This window comes from Aulostomus chinensis, chromosome 13 (assembly GCF_037954235.1).
Source record: "Aulostomus chinensis isolate RoL2024-O1b breed Wild chromosome 13, RoL_Achi_v1.0, whole genome shotgun sequence".
Lineage (NCBI taxonomy): Eukaryota > Metazoa > Chordata > Actinopteri > Syngnathiformes > Aulostomidae > Aulostomus > Aulostomus chinensis.
In genome coordinates, this window is record NC_141332.1 from 27402799 (window position 1) to 27424626 (window position 21828).

The following is a 21828-nucleotide window of genomic DNA, read 5'->3' on the forward strand; positions in this document are numbered from 1 at the left end:
AGGAAAATATCATCGCAGCTGGTTTTGGGAGACGCATCGGCGTCTCCTTCCCTCCTTCCTTCCTCCTTCCTTCCCTCCTTCCATTCCCTCCTTCCTTCCTCCTTCCTTCCCTCCTTTCATTCCCTCCTTCCTTCCTCCTTCCTTCCCTACTTTCATTCCCTCCTTCCTTCCTCCTTCCCATCCTCTTCCTCTCAAATAGCGTTTGTTCTCACTCCTTCCGCCTCCCTCTGTCCGCCGCTCGGCCTCCTCCCTCTCTCTCGCTGCGGTCAGAGAGGCAGCTGAGATGTAAAGGGAGCCTAGAACAGGAAGCAGATGATAATATAATCATGTAAGATGAAGCTGTATTGATTCTTGCGGGGAAATCAGGTCGCGGCAGCGGGGAACAGAAGAGAAATTGGAGTCGAAGAACGGCGCAAATGGAGGAAATCAAATATGCCGAGGCAGCAATTTCAAGGTGATAAGGGCACATTAAGATGAATGTATGTATGACGAAAATGGAAAGTGCAAACTGGGACACTCGCTATCTTTCGGAACGTTGGGATCTCCAGGAGAATTCTAAAGAATGATATCTATTTTAAAATGCAGAGTGGACAAAAAATAAAGACACTTGTGTTCCACAGGAGACAGATTTTCCTCCCGAGCAGCGAGGAGCCCAGATTTCTGCAGAGAAGTGGCGCTGACAGACTCTTTCAGGCGGATGCACTCTCCAGTCTGAGTTGTGGATGAAGAGGGAGACAAAGAGGAGGACGGGGAGGAGGTGTTTTGTGGTCGGGAAGTAAATTTTTGACAGCGAGAGAAAGCGGTGGAGGACAGAGAGGTTTGTGTAATTGGTATTAGGCAGCCTGTCAGCCAGCGGCGGGTGGGAGGTGATGTTTAAAGAAGTTAGGATGAGGATGAGGCCGGTGCCGGCGGCTGCTGCTGCTGCTGCTGCTGCTACGCTAACGAGGAAGTGATGATGCAACATGAGGCGACGCCGAGGGGAGGAGAGGAAGTGGAGTAAAAGAAATAGATCACGACATCTCAGACGGATGTGTTTCCTGCTGCAATCGAATCAAAAATGCATTAAGCGTTTTTCTAATAATTGCAGGGCTCACGTGAGGGAGTAGGACTCAACGCTGCAGTGAGTCAGACGTGACCAGGCCGCCCACCGTTGTTTCGAGGAGAGTTTCCTCGCTCGTGGTAGCCGGCGCCTCCTCAGCTCTCCTGGTCACGCGTCAGATTGAATCTCCAAATATGAGGAGGAACCCAGAGAATGGGTCTCACTATTCAAAGTGAGAAAAGTGTGAGTGGAAACTCTCCGGGAGCAGTGAACCAGCATCAGATGACCATCTGCGCCAGAAGCTAAAAGTCAACCGGCGCCATGTCAGCCGGCTTCACCGCAGCCGGGCCATTTTGGAGAAGTAGGCTTTTACTTCTCAATCCAGCAGGGTTTCCTCAAACACGCGGACAAAAGTGGCGGCTGAGCCGCGTCACTGGGCTGTTGAGAGGACGTGGTGGACGTGCGTCTGACCACCGTCCCTCCCCCTCGCTGCAGGTTGTGTGTGCGAGTTAAAGCGGGACCTTATCATGGCGCTCCGAGCCGCCACAGTTCCCATTGAAATGCAAGACATGGTGTTTAATCATCATGAGCGAGATCTGCAGCGGCCGGGCTAATCTCCATTTTAACATTTCACACAGCCCTGCAGTTACGCTCCCTCCCTCCTTCCTCCCCTCCTTCCTTCCCTCCTTCCCTCCTCAGCTGAAATAATGAAAAGTCGCTGAAGTGGTGGTGGAGAGGAGGCAGAACGCCACTCGGAGCAACTGACAAACTTGACCCCGGCGGGTTCATGCAAACGCTCAGAGGGGATAATGGAGACGAGAGGAGGAGTGAAACTGCTCCTGGATCAGCCTCAGCACCGTCAGCTGCTCCCAGCGCCGGGGCCTGCTGCTCCTCGCCAGTCAGATGGCGGTTAAACCCCTGGGAGCCGGGGATGATGATGATGATGATAATAATAACAACAATAATAATAATAATAATGGCCAGGTCTCGCTCGGAAAAGAGATCACCTGATGTCAAGTAACTACCTGTGAAATAAAGGTTAAATAAAATAATCATCATCATCATCATAATGATAATAATAACAACAACAATAATATTATTATTAATAATAATAATCGTAATAATAATAATATTGATAATCATCGTCATCATGATAATAATAACAACAACAATAATAATAGTATTATTAATAATAATTAATTAATATTATTATTAATAATGATAATAATTTATTCCATCTTTGGTCGGTGCGTCATTTGAAATTGCTTATAAAGACGTTACTAACAAACTCTGTTATTTAAACATCAACACAAACGAGTCGATGAAGAAAAAGTCAGTTATTAAGTTTGAGTTGATTTTCTTGTGTTCACGTCTCCCGTGAGGTGGGCGGGTGAGTCGAGGGTGACACGCTCAATCACTGTCGGCCCGGGGCCGGCCGCCAAGCAGCAGGACACACAACTGAGCAACGAAGCACTGGGAGGAGAAATGGATGGATGGATGGATGGAGGGAGGGAGGGAAGGAGGGGGAGAGTGAGGGGGAGACGGGGTATTTTTTCCCCCCTCAGGGCCTCAAGAGGCAGCGCTCATATCAATCACGCGGCGGGAGGAGAGGGTGATGCTGACGGATGATGTCCCCCAGTGTGACGTCTCCTCCTTCACCTCCTCCTCTTCCTTCTTTGACCCTGCATCCTTCATCGCTTCTCTCTATCCTTCCTGCGTCTGTCTTCCATCCCTGCGTGGACGGGATGAACCCTCAGGATTCCTTCCTTCCCTGCACCCTTCATCCCCACTTGCTTCCTTACATCACTGGTTGTTTCCCTCCTCCATCCTTCGTCATCATCATCCTCATCGCTAGCGCGCTAATGAGGCTCATTCATAACCAGCAGAGATGCAACCATACATCATCTCTCGCCCGTCTGTGAGGGGGCGCCGGGTGTGACCCCAACAGGACCGGCCCGCTCCGCTGACCCTCCAGACGGCCCACCGCCGCCGCCGCAGCGCTGAACGTCTGGCTGGGAGGAAGCTTGTTAGCTGCTGGCATGGCTTCGTTCATCGCCGACCTTGGAGGGTGACGAGGGTGGAATCAGGAGGGTCTGACAGGAGAGTGACAGTTTGTGGTCTTACTGACATACAAATACTTTGTTAGTGTACTTCAGTGGCTTCTCCAGGTATCTGTAATTTCATACGACTACTACTACCACTACATCAGCACAGTACATACAACTACACACGGTGACTGAAGGTGTACAGCAGCACCTCAGGGTTCTGTGTCAGTGTGGGCGGCGTCAGATCACCAGTTCGCTCTCAAACATAGGTGTTGCTAACACACGTGAACACCAAGCGCTTCCCCTCAAAACATGGAACAGAAGAGGAAGTTGTGCGTCTGTTGAGAAGCTTGAAAAGGACCGGCGCCATCTAGACACGCCGGCGCAGAGAGAAATGGCATCCAGAGAGGTGGAGAGCGCGACGCTGGCGGCCTGTCATGATAGGGGGTGGGGCATCAACATGAGTGATGACGGGAATGAGAGTGAATCAGCCAACATGGCAGGACTCAATACTTTTGGCTTTTGAGTACATTTAAGAGTCTGTACTTCTACTTGAGTGATAAATATGTGTACTTGTACCACCTCTGGGTCAGGATAAAATTATCCACTTATAATCGGGAACTTCATTATACTTCAGTGATTTCCAGTGATACTTCACTGGAAAAGCGTATTTTTCCTCCTCAAGGACTCACTAACAGGAGTATTGAACTCGCCTCCATGGGACTCCTGAGTGCAGGAAGAGCCAGCCACGTTTATTTAGCTTGAAGCTAACGGAGGCTGACGGCTAACAGCAGCTGAACCCTCCAGGAACCATTAAAACCATCGTCTTGAGTTGAGCTGGGAACTGAGTTTTTTGGGTGAAGCAGTGCTTGGCTTGTAAAATAACATCCGATAAATTCAAAGGACCCTGTTTTATGAGTGCGTTTGAAGCTGGAAGCTCTGTTCCTCCCTTTTGATAAATTCTCTGTTTATATATATTTATTTTTCAAAAAGACCCAACTATTCTTCAGCGTTGAACATCATTTGGTTTTTGGCAACTTTTTTAAAACCGGGCTGGTGCGGAGCCGGTAGGGTGTGATCCCTGCAGGAGGCGGCTGACAGATTAGGGCTGATGAAGGCCATCTGATGGGCTGATAACGTCCCGCCTCGCTCATTGATCCATTGTTCTCTCTTTCCAGTCTATTTTTGAAGAGTTTTAAGACTCATCATTTCTGCCCATTACAGTGATGAAGCCCAGCAGATTAAATACGCTCCACTCTGCCAAACACACCCAACAGTCCTCTTTGTGCTTTCATCTTATTTTCATCTGAATCCAGAAGTGTGTGTGTGTGTGTGTGTGTCAGCTAGTTGAATTATGCAAACAGACAATGTTTGTCTCCAGCAAGGCCAGACGTTTTTTTCTCTCTCCACCCAGCAGAGACGATGATCTTTCATCATTTCCCCTCTCATCTCTGATTAACAGTATAGAAATATTTTCTCTGTATTCTTCTCATCGCATTCATGGAATTCTTCTTCCAAGGTTTCCGGAGTGTACCAGAGATTATTCCGCACATATTAGATGATTAAATATGAATTATGTACACTTCACATTGGTGCTGAATATTTCAGAAACTGAAACATCAGTTATTTGTCTGATTTCCAACCTCCAAACAAAACCTACAAATCCTTGGAAGTTGCTGCAGATGGATGATGTCAATGCGTCAGTGACAGGAGGCGGAGACTCCATAAGGACACACCCACTCAGACTGTAACTGGTGTGATAGTCACAAACTTCAATCTATTCATTCGTCGACACGGACGCACGTTTCTGAACACTCAGCTCGACTACATAAGTTCATAGAGACACCGAAATGGAGGTAAGTTCTCCTGGTAGAACGTAAGTAAACACCGGACCGGTGGATGGTGGAGGTTCAGTTCTACATCAGATCCACCAGTAAACACCAGACCGGTGGATGGTGGAGGTTCAGTTCTACATCAGATCCACCAGTAAACACCAGACCGGTGGATGGTGGAGGTTCAGTTCTACATCAGATCCACCAGTAAACACCAGACCGGTGGATGGTGGAGGTTCAGTTCTACATCAGATCCACCAGTAAACACCAGACCGGTGGATGGTGGAGGTTCAGTTCTACATCAGATCCACCAGTAAACACCAGACTGGTGGATGTTGGAGGTTCAGTTCTACATCAGATCCACCAGTAAACACCAGACTGGTGGATGGTGGAGGTTCAGTTCTACATCAGATCCACCAATAAACACCAGACCGGTGGATGGTGGAGGTTCAGTTCTACATCAGATCCACCAGTAAACACCAGACTGGTGGATGGTGGAGGTTCAGTTCTACATCAGATCCACCAGTAAATACCAGACTGGTGGATGGTGGAGGTTCAGTTCTACATCAGATCCACCAGTAAATACCAGACCAGTGGATGGTGGAGGTTCAGTTCTACATCAGATCCACCAGTAAACACCAGACTGGTGGAGGTTCAGTTCTACATCAGATCCACCAGTAAACACCAGACTGGTGGATGTTGGAGTGGTGGAGTCTTCAAAACCTGGGTCACTAACAAGAGTCTAGAGGAGCCTACAGAGGTCATGGAGGTCATTGAAGGTCATCAGGGGAAACACAGGAAGCCTGAAGCTTAGTGGTGGTGACCTTGAAGTCATGTGACACTGGTGTAGCTCCTTCTTAGGCTAACGTTAGCTTAGCACTGCTAACCGTAGCATCCAGGCTTCCAGCATCATCAGAGGGTTCATTAGTGAAGATGATCTTGATGAACTGAACCTGGAAGATCATCAACTTTTGTTCACCAGAGCTGATTTACTGATTCAATCACCACAATCACATGGAGCGATCCTATTGGCTGCTGGGGGAGGAGCCAGGAGATGACCACTTCCTGTTTGACTACAACCATACTTCATCTCCTTGGTGATCTATTGGTAGGGTCTAGTTTGGCTGAATCATGTTTACTTCTGTCATAAAATGTCCTGGATAATGAAGTAGCACCTCGGTTGACGGTTAATGATTAGAGATGGACTTTTGGTGGTCAAAGGTCACTATGAGTGATGCACACCACCAAAACCAGTTCTTCAAGTTGAAGTCAGTTTCTCAGTTGCCTCTGAAGAGTCCAAACCCGCGGGCTGCCAGACAGAGACGACCGCCATCAGTGAAGCCATGAACTCAAACGGGAATCTGGGCCGATTTAGGAGGAAGAGAAGAATCCCAACCCAAACGTGGGTTCGCTTCATCTCCGCTTTCTGTCTTTCGATGGTGAAACCAGCCACCGCAGTGTTTAGCAGACCCTTGTTGTGGTGGAGTTTCGGTAAAGAGAACATGCAGGAACCAAAGAAAACACATCATCTGGGGAAAACCACAAAACCACAAACAGAACTCCTGTGCCGAGCACTGATTTGTTCCTGAGAGAGCAGCGGCGTGCGATGAGAAGTCTGAATACTCGGGAGATTCTGCAATCTGTGCCATTTTCTCCGTCAGTGAAATATTCCCACTCGCTGTGACAGCCAAGGGTGGTGGCAGAATTTACCTTCACATCCACATCTGAGCGTCTCGGCTGCCAAACCGCCGCCCGCCAAGCCTGGAAATCTGCTCTAATAAGCAGAGCTGCTGCTGAGGCACTGCTCAATAAATATTACTCAGTAAATATTGCGCTTACCAATCAAAAACGTCACTGGTTTTCAATACAACCCCCTCTAAATATGAGACTGGAGGCTGAGTTATACCGCTGCCTGCCCTCATTCATCCGCCTCATAATTAATCATGATTCCCTCGCATCCTGCCTGCACTCTCCCGGCTTCCAGTTTCCTCTGTGTTGTGATGAAAAATGTTAGGAAAGTTTCTTTTTCTGTGGCTGCAACTTTTCTTTTGTCTTCTCTCTCCTGGAGAGGTTTGCAGCCTGAATGAAACTGGGTCTGATTTTGTTGAATTCCCTCCAACTTTGTTGTGGTTCCTTTCATTGTTCACTTTGTTAGGTGTTTGGTTCCCGCCTGGAACGCGGGCTGGTTTTCATAATTAATGAGTCACTATTTCTGCAGATTGGAAGGAGGTGAGAGGCTGAAACCAGAGCAGCTGAGGAGACCTGGTGAGAGCTTCGACCCACAAACAAATAGGGCCCATTTCAGGAAGAGCAGTTAGAGCTGCGTCATCGATGTGTTTTCAAGCTGTGGTCAAGTGATTCTTCATGTGGAAAAAACAAATGTGGGAGAGCCATGGGACCGGAAGTGGGCGTGGCTTGGATATTTGTTATGTCATGGATGCGTGAGCTGACAGAGTTTCACACGGGGCTCTAAGAACCTCAGCTGAGGCTTAGCTGATCTCCCAGTGCAGTGGGCGGGGCTTAGATGATGCTACCAGTGCTGGAGAGCTGAGGCTCCGCCTTAAAAACCCTTAAATGACTTCAGTGTTTTCATCTGAATTCCTTTTCATGGTAAAGTTCACCACGGTGACGCTTGGAAACTGAAATCTGTGCCTCTTGGCACAAAAAGGGTCTTACACACAGTTTGCTAAATGAAAGCCAACATCTGTTAAATATTATAAAAGTACACATTAAATATTCACTTTTGTTGGTAAAACTGTTCAAAAGTACTTTGAGGGTCATGTGATACACAATTGTGACCTGTGTGACTCCGGTATGCCTGAAGGTGAGACACAAGTTTGGACACTGAAACTCTCAAATCTTGTCTGATGACCTCAAGAGCTGAGAACACACACACACACACACACACACACACACACACACGCGCGCGCACGCGCACACAGTGCAAACAGTGCAGCTCATATTGTTTCATATCAGCAGAAAGCTGAAAACTAATTTCTCGTCCTTCCCCTCCAACAGTTATTGGATGAATTCTCTGTGAGGAATTCGGCTGAAGGAGAAGAACTGCCTGGGCTGCCACGCCCTGAGACTGCGTGTGTGTGTGTGTGTGTGTGTGTGTGTGTGTGTGTGTGTGTGTGTGTGCGTGTGTGAGAGAGAGACTGATAATCATACTTTTAATAATGAATACATTTCACACCTCTCCCACCAGATTGAGAGTTTGATCTCTCACCTGCAATTGACAAAACACACTTTCGTTGTCCTCGTCTTTCACACGTTGTCACCGTGGCGACAGCAACAGCGGTGGAAAGAGAGCAGGGAGGTTGTGGAGTGTTAAACCCCCTGTGGTCCGTCTGGAGGACGGAGCAGAAATTAATGTCTCGCTAATTAGCAGACGATAAAAATAGTTGTGGAAACGGTGGGATGTGGATCAGTGTTTGTTCTGACACCGCCGGGCGTCTTCACATCAAAACCGCCAACGTGTTGAAATTAGAAAACAAATCGACAAGAAGTGAGTCAGTTTAGTGACAAACTGTTGCGTGGAGACCTCACACAAGTTTCTTTTCTTCTTCATAATGTAAATCCTCGTCTATTCAGATGTTGGACGAGCAGTGGGGTGAAGGTCAAAGTTCATATTGCAGACGTTGGTTCATTAATCTCAACGAAAAACACGCCAACGCGCGTGAAGCGCTCCAACTCACATTCCGCCTCCAGGCCTTTTACAAATATCCAGTTAGAAAACAGTTTGTTGCTCCAGAGGTGAGGAGGAAGTTTCACCTGGCAGAGAGACAGCAAGTGGATGTCAGCAGCAGCACAGAGTCAGAACAACATCCGTGTTCAGTCAGGCTGCTGCGTGTTCCACACTCGTGTGACGGGGGGGGGGGGGGGGGGGGGGCAAGAGCAGCAGTCATAAATCAGCAACTGTATCCGTAGTAACGACAGCTGTCACTCATATTCTTAGTCGCTGTTAATCTCAATCACAATCGATATCTGGATTAAATTAAGACCAACGTGGAATGAGCCACAGGGGGCCGACGGCCTGGAGCAGTCCCCAGGATCCAGGATCTGTTTGGTCCACATCACCTGGAAGGTTCTCACTTGTTCATGGTTCCATTTACGATCTTTACGCCACATTAAGTCAGAAACGACTCTCGTGTTTGTGACAACGATCGTTCAGCAGTCACATGACTCTGTTGGTGCAGGTGACATAAAGAACCTTTGCAATCATCCCTGGATTCTGCTAATTGATCCAGCGTGACAAAACATCCATACATGATTGGATAATTAAAACCACCAGCGTGAACCAACGTCTCAGCTCAGAACTCCATCTTGTTCAAAGCAAAGCAGCTTTTCAGGAGTTTGTCTCAATGATTTGTAGATTTCTCAGCAGCTCAATCGTCGCTGCTCTCGGGGGATTTACAGATAAAACATCGTCATCTGCATCAAACCCACTGAAGTGCCTGCAGAGACTTCTTGTCAACAGATTAGGAATCACTCGAAGTGAATTGTCCTCATCATTAATATGTGCATATCATGGTGGAGCCGGGACGCCGCCGCTGACGAACAATGAGGCCGTTTCATCTTCAGCTGACTCTGATGAATATTCAGTCGAGGGAAACTCGGCTTTAAACGGCACACACTGAGCCTCTTAGCTAAATCAGCACTCGCTGCTTTATTAACATAGCGGAATCTGTAATTATGCCCCGTTGCATGTTAGCTTTGCACAACACTGCTAGCAGAGACGCCACCAAAGGAAGCTGATGTTTGAACTGCAGGAGCAGATTTCCGTCTCTCCAGGAAACACTCCAACATCTGGGAGCCAGTTTGTGCGCTTGAATCCAGAAACTGGGTTTTATTGTCGAAAGCAAAGTTCAAACTGGACAGTTGAAGTCTTCTTTTTCTTTGCTCTCTGAATTTGAACACTGAAAACAGAGAATAAAACAGGAAAAAAATATCGAAAAGAGAAAGAAACAGGAATCTACAAACATCAGAGTTCAGAGGAGATTGATCGATCCGGTCCAGGACCGTGACATCGGCGCAGGGACGCCCGTCATCGCGTCAGAGGCTCCTGGCGTTCCCGGGTCTGGTGTTCAGATGGAGGGACGGCAGCTTTCACTGGCCGTCCTCAGCATTCCTGACTGGAACAAAAGCAACAACTGGGACTTTGATGTTAAATGATGGGACGCGTTTGTTACAGCAGAGTCGCCTGCTGCTGCTGCTGAAGATCTGTGGACTGAAGAGATTATCTGGATTTATCAGCTTTGGCCATTTTGCCAGAGATTTTCTTTTTTTTTCCTGCCGGTTTGATGGAAAACAAACCTGCATGAATAAAACCAAACAGTCTCACGAACGCAAGACGACTGGATCAGATTTACCTTCCTGATAGCAGCGGTAAAGAGGATTTCGCTGGAGTGGAGTCCACATGTGCTCGTATGTCACCAGAAACACAGAAACAAACATCATGAAGCAGGAAGATAAGACGTGAACGTTGCGAGGAGCGAGAGCGGCGGATTAAACAGATTAACCACTGGAGTCAAAGTGTCAGAGCAGCGTGACGAAGCTGCTGCAGCCCAGCACAACGACCCCAGACTCCTCGTACGCCGTGACAACAGCAGGCCGCTCGCTCCACAACCGCAGACCCAACCGAAGATGAACGCCGCTCAGATCCAGCGTCGCGGATGAGCTTCACTCTGAAGTGCATCTGTTAATGAGAAACATTCCGTCTGAAATGATGAGCAGCCAAGAGAAAACATCATCGCATGTTTTTTTGTCACATTGCAAGAATATTCTTGTTTATCTAATAAGACAATGAACATGAATCAACATTCAAATACATGGAAATGAGCTGCGCGCCGCCAGCAGGCTCATTTAATGTGTACTCATGTATGTGGTCATGAGGACGCAGCTATGCAGTTTAAATAAAGTCGACCTTTTCAAAGAATAGAATTATTCTTCTTTACACGGTTGCTTAGCAACATGAAACAAAACCGACTTTTTTTTGTCATACGATCACCGTCATCACCGCGTGATTTGGGTTGAACTTTGACATTTGTCTGTTTGTAGTTTTATAGTAGAAACTAACAGATGAACTGGAGGTGAACTTGTCCAGGTATTTGGACGGCTCATGGTTTTTTTTAACTTGTACTTGTAGCTGAAGGGAAGGAATGAAGTACAATGACACAAACAGAGTACAAACAAATCCAAAGACCTGAGTGAGAATCTGTAAGTCACTGCTGGAGCCTCTCAGCCTAGAAGACTCACCTGACTACCTGTCAGGTTGCTAAGGTGCCTGAGTAAAAGTACTGAGTTACAGTCCACCTCTGGATATCATCCACAAGCAGAATGACATGGAAGAAAGGTTCAGGACATGCAGGACACGCAGGACACGCAGGACTCGGAGGACTTGCAGGACTCACAGGACACGCAGGACTTGGAGGACTTGCAGGACTCGGAGGACTCGCAGGACACACAGGACACAGAGGACACGCAGAACACAGAGGACACGCAGGACTCGCAGGACAGGGAGGACACTCAGGACTCGGAGGACACGCAGGACTCACAGGACACGCAGGACTTGGAGGACTTGCAGGACTCGGAGGACTCGCAGGACACACAGGACAAAGAGGACACGCAGAACACAGAGGACACGCAGGACACGCAGGACTCGCAGGACAGGGAGGACACTCAGGACTCGCGGGACTCACAGGACATGCAGGACGGTCCCAGGCACAAACTCAACAGCAGAGAGCAAATGGAATGAAGAGGAGAGAAGCCGATTTATTTGAAACTTAACGAGACACTTTTCAAACCTTCGGGGTCCAGCAGCTCAGGCCGAGAAGGAGCCTGGTTTTTTTACTTGCCCTGGGGGTTTTCTCTTCCCCGTTCCATGTTTCTCTGCAGGATTTAGTGGCCTTTATGTTCCACACCAGTGTGTAGTTTTTATCAGTACCAATAAATGCAGTTTGGTGAATTCATACGAGAGGACTGGGGATTCTTCAGCCTTGGAGGAGACTCGCGTCCTTCTCTGGTTTTAATGTTACAGTTCAGCAGCATCACAGATTACAGCTTGCAAAATGACCATCAGAGTGTGTGTGTGTGTGTGTGTGTATCTGTTTGTGCGTGTGTGTGTGTGTGTGTGTGTGTGTGTGTGTGTGTACACACACTGTCAGAGGACATTAGACATTCTGTGTGTGTGATCAGCAGAGACTGTTTCTGTCTTTCTTCCACTGCAGCCCTGCAGGCGATGCTCAGGGCAGTCCAACCCCTGTTCAACCACACACACACACACACACACACACACACACACACACACACACACACTGAGGCTGGAAGTATCCACCACGTTACCTCCCAGAAGTGAATGTTTCCTCTGTATATTTTCTGTTACTGTGAATTATTGCTGCTACGCAGGTGTGTGTGTATTTCTCACATCTGTAATTCCAAAGTGAGGTTCCAGTACTGAGCAGAACAGGACGCTAGTTTGTCTCAGAGACCCGCGTCCGTGGCGAGCCAGTCCAGCCCCGCGTCCTCAGACGTTCCTGACTCTGTGTTGAGGCTGAGCGCGGTGAAGAAAAAAACACTTGACATAAACGCAAAAAGAAGTAAAGAACATGGTGGTTTTCACACTGATGCTGCCAACCATGGACGGGTGAACGTTTCGCTGTGTCTAACTGCGTACATTCTCTCCGAAGATGTCTCCATGCTGTGTTGTCATGGCAACCCAAGGCCGATCTTAAACCCTGTATCAGAGTATTGCTGCTCCAACACACCGACATTCCTGGGGAATAGTTCCCTGGTGTGGAGGTTCTCCTAGTGTCCCCATATGTGGTGAAACTGGTGGGGCAGCTTCAGCTACTCAGGAATTACTGGCTAAGAAGCAATGAAGTACTAATAAAGTACAATAAAGGCTCTGTAGTATCAAAAGTAACAGGTTATGCTACTTGCTACTTTACAGTATTCATTTCCAACTCAGACTCAACTCTGGGAGTGTCTCTGCATTTCTCTGCAATTGTCCAACAATCAAAAGTTGTGTGGAGTCACTTGGTTCAACCCAGTCTGAAGTCAACACGTGAAAAGGCTCCGTTTGTCCACAGGTCCAAACCTATCAGTTCTACCAGAAAGGCCGAAAAATCGTGAAATGGGTACGTTTTCTTCCCCCTATTCTTTTCTATTGGAGTGCTGGTAGGTCATGTGACTCTTTCATGCGGGCCTCTCAAAACAAAAGCATGGCGGCCGCTCCTGTCGTTCTCGGAGGAAGAGAACATTCTCATTCCAAGAGAGTTTTGATTTGACAAAGCATGCTGACGTCACATCCGTCACAGGCTAACTCCTGCACTCAGAGGTGGCCTCTTCGCTCCATCACGTCACGCTACATTTATTATTGAGTGGAACAAACCACACTGATGTCTGGGTTCATCAAGGGCATCATTAAAGAGATCCAAACTAGTTGGCCACTTCAACTGATCCTTACTGTTCTCCACTGAAACATTGATAGTAACCAGCAATAAATGTGAGATTGCATGAATGTACTTTGTTGAAATGATAGTCACAGTTGAAAAGATGGTATTTCATCAAAAGAATTCATAAATGCTTCTACTGTACAAAAGACATGCAGTCACTTGGAGTCATGATTGTGTCGTTTCCATGGAGACGCAGGACGTTGAACTGGCATGATGAATGAGCGCAGGAGCAGAGACTGCCTGTGAGCTGGCGTTCAGAGGGTTAAAATCTGGAGTTTGTACTGGCGGTAAACTTGAGCCGACGTGCACCCAGCAGACGTGAGCCGCCGTCGGCTTCATCCATCTGTGGGCTGGGTTGTTGTTTTTTGTTTTTATTTCATATTTGAAGGTCGTTTTTTTGTTTTGTTTTTCCTCCATGAAAATTCCTGCAGTTTCCCACAAACTCCTAAAAGAATTTTTTAAAAAAAGTGCACAGTGAGGTGAAAGTGTCCATTCTCCAAATATTCTGCTTTTACTAACTTTACGTCGACGCCAGCAGATGCATAATTGTTTGCCAGCTGTTGTTTTGGCGGCTGTATTATTCCACGGCGAGCGTGTCTTCAGATTAATCCCTTCCACGAGCACGTACTTGGCAGACAACCGACTCGGAGTTTCTTGGCTGACAGACAACTAACTGCTCACAGCTTCCTCGCGCTGAACCATCAGTTAGATTATTGACAGCCGCTCCATCCTCTTTACTTTCTGCTGTGCATCAAGTTGAAAGACGCCACAGAGACGCTGCTGTTCGTTTCTGCAGGAAAACAACGACTGATCGGTTTCTGAGCTCTGAAATTAAAATCTTACATTCAGTCCCTTTGACATGGCGAGCACAGTGTGTCGCTCAAACAAGCGCGGGACAACAAATGATGGTTTTCAATAACTGGAGATACTTTTCATCTAAAAAATGCTTAATTTCATGTCAGTAGGCAGTTAAAAAAAACAGATCTGAGAGATGAATTTTATAGTTGGCAAAACTAAAACCCCAGTTTCCATTTTTCTTCTTCTTCTTCTTCTTCTTCTTCTTCTTCTTCTTCCTCTGCCGATTAATTTGTTTAGAAAACTCATCTTTGGAAAAAAGTAACTGGGTGTCAGACTTTCATTTCCAAGGCCAGTTTTCATCCTCGCTCTGTGCAGAAGCCTGAGGTTGTCTTCAGTTTACTCTTCCAGGAAGTTTATTAATCAGTTTCTTCATCGAGGCTCAAGCAGGACGCAGGACCAATGTTTCCACGGCAGTTCCAGGGAAGAGGAGCTCAGCCCACTGCAGAGTTCTGGTTCTGAGCACGGGGACGGTTCCGCGTCAGCTGATATTTCTGGGTCATGATTCTTTCATTTGAGCCAATTAGTAAATTGAGGGAATTAAATCCATGAATTGAAGAACGGCTCCACTGAGGAGATCATGTGATCGCGACTGTGCACCCATCTGTCAGCAGGATCTCTTGACAAACGATGGATTCTGATCAAATGGGATGTAAAGAGAGATCCAGGCTGTTAGCATGTTAGCACGTTAGCTGTGTTACTGTCAGAGGGATGGAGGAGTATTTGGAAAGGGCTGACAGAATGTTTCAGCCTCTCCATCTGATCCGTGATCGGGGCAAACTTGATTATACGAGGACCCGGCACGATTCCATGTCCATGCTGAATATTTGAGGGCGTGGTCTACTTTTCTGTCCGTGGTGTCGTCAGACGTGTCTCCTTCAACCTGAACACAAATCATTTGATATTTTCTTTGTTTCTCTCCTCCTCCAAACATCCGTCTCTCAACAGCTCTCAGCAGCTTCCGTCCATCTTGTCTCACGCCGTTGACACACAACCGGACAGAAAGTCTCCAGAAAGAAAAAAGTTAATTAAAGGCGGTGCAGCGAGCTTTAAGGTGAGCCCTAAAGAAAGGGGGAGGAAGGGGCGGTGAGGGAGGAGGGGGAAGATAATGAAAATAGTCCCTGAACTTGATTTCCTTAATCACTGCATGTCCCTCTTTCTGTTAATTGAAGATAATTATAGGATTTTAATTTCCTTATGTAGGTTAAAGAGGAGAGTGAGAAGTCAGAGCAGATGGAATAACTGAGGCAGATGAAGACGAAGAGGCCCGCAGAGTCTATTAGTGACGGAACAAACGCCTTCGCCGCTCGCATCCTAATCCGCCACTCGATGTCTAAATGTTTAACATCAATTCATAATCAGATTTTATTATTTTAATGTTGATGCCTCATGTTGAATACTGGGGGGGGGGGGGGGGGGGGTATTAACAGGATCTGCAGCTCTCCAAAGGCCTAATGAGCATTGCATTATTTTGTGTCAAAGCACATGTCTATTTTTTTCAAATCAATATTTATTAAGAGAATAAAAGCTGCAACTAAACGTGACTCCGACAGCGACGCAGAGCGAAGCCCAACTTGTGAGGAGGAAATAAGAGGAAAACAAGCCTGTAAAAGGAACATGGTTTATTAATGTGCACCTGAAAACACTGCAAATGCATTATTTAGTTCACTCTATACTGTACTGATATTTGACATCAAATAAAACAGTCGCTGCAGCGGCGGCCCGCTTTTGTGCAGAGCAACAAAATAAATGCATGAATAAATAAGAGCTGAGTTATGTAATGTGAGAGCTTTTATTTTATTTTGTTGGTTTTGCAGGCAGGTGGAGGATTTTGGCTGTTTTGAAAGTAACACGCGGTTTTCAGATGTGTGGAATACACAAGTGATGGCAGTTTATTCCAGAGGCGGAACAAGGAAGTTGAGATTCAGGCGGCGAGGCGATGATTGTCACGGACACGACAGGTCGAACGAAGTGAGAGACAGTCAGAGATCAAAGGTTTTAACCCTACGAGAACACGTGCAAATCATAAGAGTTACAGGTTACAGCGATCAGCTGGGTTTTCACAAGTGCATTCCTGTGTGTGAGCTTGTGTGCTGCAGTGACCCTGGTGACCCTGGTGACCCTGGTGACCCTGGTGACCCTGACTCTTCATGGCTTAGCTGATTTAAGGTTCTGTGCTGGGATGCTACGCTGGCCCGGTTCTATGGAGGCTCTGTCTTTTCAGATGAGGGAAGAGACCCGTCACACGGTGCTGCTCCACTTGGCTCATGATTATCAACCGCAGAGGCCGTTGCTGCGCTCACGCTGCATGTCACCCTTAGACCCTGGTACCTCAGCCCTTAGACCCTGGTACATCAGCCCTTAGACCCTGGTACCTCAGCCCTTAGACCCTGGTACATCAGCCCTTAGACCAGAGGTTCTTCAGCCCTTAGACCAGGGGTTCTTCAGCCCTTAGACCCTGGTACCTCAGCCCTTAGACCCTGGTACCTCAGCCCTTAGACCCTGGTACATCAGCCCTTAGACCCTGGTACATCAGCCCTTAGACCAGGGGTTCTTCTGCCCTTAGACCAAGGGTTCTTCAGCCCTTAGACCCTGGTACCTCAGCCCTTAGACCGTGGTACATCAGCCCTTAGACCCTGGTACATCAGCCCTTAGACCAGAGGTTCTTCAGCCCTTAGACCAGGGGTTCTTCAGCCCTTAGACCCTGGTACATCAGCCCTTAGACCAGGGGTTCTTCAGCCCTTAGACCTGGGTACCTCAGGTCTTAGACCAGGGGTTCTTCAGCCCTTAGACCCTGGTACCTCAGTCCTTAGACCCTGGTACATCAGCCCTTAGACCAGGGGTTCTTCAGCCCTTAGACCAGGGGTTCTTCAGCCCTTAGACCCTGGTACATCAGCCCTTAGACCAGGGGTTCTTCAGCCCTTAGACCTGGGTACCTCAGCTCTTAGACCAGGGGTTCTTCAGCCCTTAGACCCTGGTACATCAGCCCTTAGACCAAGGGTTCTTCAGCTCTTAGACCCTGGTACATCAGCCCTTAGACCCTGGTACATCAGCCCTTAGACCAGGGGTTCTTCAGCTCTTAGACCCGGGTACCTCAGTCCTTAGACCAGGGTTTCTTCAGCTCTTACACCCGGGTACCTCAGCCCTTAGTCCAAGGGTTCTTGAGCCCTTAGACCAGGGGTTCTTCAGCACTTAGACCAGGGGTTCTTCAGCTCTTAGACCCAGGGTTCTTCAGCCCTTAGACCAGGGGTTCTTCAGCCCTTAGACCAAGGGTTCTTCAGCGCTTATACCCTGGTACATCAGCCCTTAGACCAGGGGTTCTTCTGCCCTTAGACCCTGGTACATCAACCCTTAGACCAGGGGTTCTTCTGCCCTTAGACCAGGGGTTCTTCAGCCCTTAGACCAGGGGTTCCTCAGCCCTTAGACCAGGGGTTCTTCAGCCCTTAGACCAAGGGTTCTTCTGCCCTTAGACCCTGGTACATCAGCCCTTAGACCAGGGGTTCTTCTGCCCTTAGACCAGGGGTTCTTCAGCCCTTAGACCAGGGGTTCCTCAGCCCTTAGACCAGGGGTTCTTCAGCCCTTAGACCAGGGGTTCCTCAGCCCTTAGACCAGGGGTTCTTCAGTCCTTAGACCAAGGGTTCTTCAGCCTTAAAACAAGGGTTCTTCAGCCTTCGACCAGGGGTTCTTCAGCCCTTAGACCCTGGTACATCAGCCCTTAGACCAGAGGTTCTTCAGCCCTTAGACCAGGGGTTCTTCAGCCCTTAGACCCTGGTACATCAGCCCTTAGACCAGGGGTTCTTCTGCCCTTAGACCAAGGGTTCTTCAGCCCTTAGACCCTGGTACCTCAGCCCTTAGACCCTGGTACATCAGCCCTTAGACCAGGGGTTCTTCAGCCCTTAGACCCTGGTACATCAGCCCTTAGACCAAGGGTTCTTCAGCTCTTAGACCCTGGTACATCAGCCCTTAGACCAGGGGTTCTTCAGCCCTTAGACCTGGGTACCTCAGCTCTTAGACCAGGGGTTCTTCAGCCCTTAGACCCTGGTACATCAGCCCTTAGACCAAGGGTTCTTCAGCTCTTAGACCCTGGTACATCAGCCCTTAGACCCTGGTACATCAGCCCTTAGACCAGGGGTTCTTCAGCTCTTAGACCCAGGGTTCTTCAGCCCTTAGACCAGGAGTTCTTCAGCACTTAGACCAGGGGTTCTTCAGCCCTTAGACTAAGGGTTCTTCAGCGCTTATACCCTGGTACATCAGCCCTTAGACCAGGGGTTCTTCTGCCCTTAGACCAAGGGTTCTTCAGCGCTTATACCCTGGTACATCAGCCCTTAGACCAGGGGTTCTTCTGCCCTTAGACCCTGGTACATCAGCCCTTAGACCAGGGGTTCTTCTGCCCTTAGACCAGGGGTTCTTCAGCCCTTAGACCAGGGGTTCCTCAGCCCTTAGACCAGGGGTTCTTCAGCCCTTAGACCAGGGGTTCCTCAGCCCTTAGACCAGGGGTTCTTCAGTCCTTAGACCAAGGGTTCTTCAGCCTTAAAACAAGGGTTCTTCAGCCTTAGACCAGGGGTTCTTCAGCCCTTAGACCCTGGTACATCAGCCCTTAGACCAGGGGTTCTTCAGCCCTTAGACTCAGAGTGTTTCAGAACTCTTAATAACCCTGTCAGAGTTTCGCAGTGGGCGACTGTGGCAGGGAGGGCGGCCAGGAGCTCTCCAGGGTGCTGAAACACAGAGCTGTCCATGGTGTGAAGTTCTCTTTACAGAAAAATTCAAGTATTTCTGGTGTTTTAAATCTATTTGAATTGAATATTATATTGTGTTTGATGTTATTTAAATATTTAGGGAAGGTTGAAGATGTGCGTTGATTCATGAGTGGGGGCTCGCAGCTGTCACGAAGGCCGAGGTCTCTCTGGAGAGGATATCTTTACTCAGTCGAAGGAATGTTTGGATCCTTTCTGATTCTCTTCACGTTGTCCTTGACCCGCTGAGCAGGACCGGTCCAGCTGGGTCTGATCCAGACTAAAGTAACTCATTGTGAAGGTCTATTCTCACTTTGCTGTTTGTCCAAACAGTCTTGACTGGATTCATTCATACTGCCTGCAAGTAATCACTTTAATTCCACACTGGCTGGTTATCAAATCAGGAAGCTGACAATTCTGTGTCTTAAATGAGCGCGCAGCACTGACGTGTATCTGAGTCACAGAGAGGTGCAACACAGATGAGCGTCGTGATCGTTTCACCAACATCTGGATCAACTCCACTTTAGGACAGCTCACTGTGTGTGCCAGGTGCGTTCAGGTGTTGACTTTTCCACTTTCAAAGCTTTATTTTCCACTTTCAGGGCCACTGACTGAAGTAATGACACAAAGCTGAGCGGTCTAAAGGTTTGAAATGGCTTTCTGATATATGTAATATGTGAGTGGTTCAGGATAAAGAGGATGTGTGAAGGAGGTAAAAGGAGAATGCGTGTCTGTTTGCAGACAGCATCTAATGTTTTGTGTTGCTCTCTATTACCTCAAAAATATGAGGAAAACACTTGCATTTGTCTTGAAAATGGACGGCGGCGTGTGGAGGAGCACAATCATGGCCTTTTGTATTGGAGAAAATAGTGTGAACTTGGTCAAATAGAGCGATTATGAAAAACTGACCATCTTTTTCCGGGCGTTCCGCAGGGAATACGACATGTCAGAAAAGGGGCAGCACGTCCAGTAATTTGAGCTTATTTATGTGATGCGTGGCAGCGAGGAGAAAGCAGAGCAGAGCCACGAGGCGGCGAGTGATTGAGGCAATCATGATGAGCAGCCAGCAGAAAATAGGCCGGCGGTCTCATCTGCGAGAGGTATTACCTGACGTGACGGCGCCTCTCCTGTCAGAGCGCTGCCTTTTTCTGGAGCAGGAAACTTCATGTCAGGAGTATTAAATTATAAAAACACAAATATGCTACATAAACTTTGATTGCCAGTTGGATTCAAACGAGCGACTCTGCTCGTCTGGAGCATCACGTGTCATTCGCGCCGTTTCCTTCTTTCCTTTAAAAAATTATGGGATCGTCTGGGTTGCAGGACTGTTGTTGGTTGCCTAGTTACAGGTCAAGCCTCTGAATTACGACCGCTAACTGTCACTCAGAGTCAGCGTGCATCTGGTGCGTGATAGAACACATGGTTTTAATCCGCCGAGGCCGTCTAGAGCAGCGAGGAGGGTGGCAGTTGTCATCCAGCCTCTGTCAGGTCAGTGTTGTACAATTAAATCGTAGAAGTCATTGAAACGCGAGCGGTCGTCGGACCAAAATGAAAAAAAAGGGCAGATTAACAAGTTCTGTAAACAGCGTTTGCTTCTCTACGGCGTCCGTCAGCAGCTGCAGCAGTGCATCATGGTCCCGTCTTCCTGGTGTGGAGCGATGAGTTCCTTCACCTCTGGTTTGTAATTCAGTCTCTGAACTCAGAAGAGTTCTGTTTGTTCTGTTGGTGACCGCTCCACTGAGATCAGCAAATAAAGCCCGTCTCTTCTCCTCTGAGCTGCACAGACTTACGATGCAAACTGGGCTTTCTGTGATGGCGACTGAAGCGAGCGTCTGGCGGCGCTCCTGACCACAGACGCCTGCGCCCTGCTTCATCTGCACCAAATCCACTTTGAAACAGAAGAGATTACTTTTGTTCAGAAATATCACATTTTTTCTCCCTTGAGTGGCTGCATCCCGTCTGTGTGGGGACATGAAATCAGCATGTAACCGGTCATGTCAACAACCAAAACATGACATCACTCAGAATGAGGTCATCAATCTGTCCCAGAAGGCCCGGCACGGCAACAAAAGCAACCCTGTCTTGATCCTCAAACTGCAACACAGACGCTGCTGCCAAGAGACTCTTCAGCTTCAATCCCAGCATGCCTTTCTTTTCTCTCTGGTTTTTTTTTTTGTAGCATCACCAAATCCAAGATGTCAGCCTGGAGTGGAGTGGTGCTGAGCCTCAGAAGCCGCCGCCGCCGCCACTGCCGCCGGGCCCTGAGCGAGCTGCTGCAACCCCTCATTCTTTCCCTTTTTTCCCGCTCCCTTATGTTTTATCTGGTGCTCTTTAATTGACTCTCAGTGTGATGAAGGCGCAGCGAACGGCGAGGGATGCAGCGGGGAAAGGAAAGTGATGTTCCTAGATGTGGAAGACAGTTGTGGGAGGGCTGTGATGAAAAAATAATGATGCTAGTTACATTCTATTACACAAAATACGGAGGATGGCAATGAAGTCCCCCTGCAACATTTCCTCCCTAATATCACCATCATCGAGTGCTGCTGCTGCTGCTAGGAATTCTGGGACATCTCACACACACACACACACACACACACACACACGCTCCCTCTGTGTGTTAATTTATGCTGCTTTAATGTATTTTTTATATCATATTTCACCTCATTATGGATTTTATTTCTCACTTCTTGGACTGCAGAACTCGTTAACACTGTGTTAATGTTCTTTTTATGGTTGATATATTATTATTGGTGTTATTACATGTGAGCACGAGCAAATTACCGTGCAAATACACACACACACACACACACACACACACACACACACACACGCAACTGTGAAGAGTTTATTTGAAAATTAGATTAATGA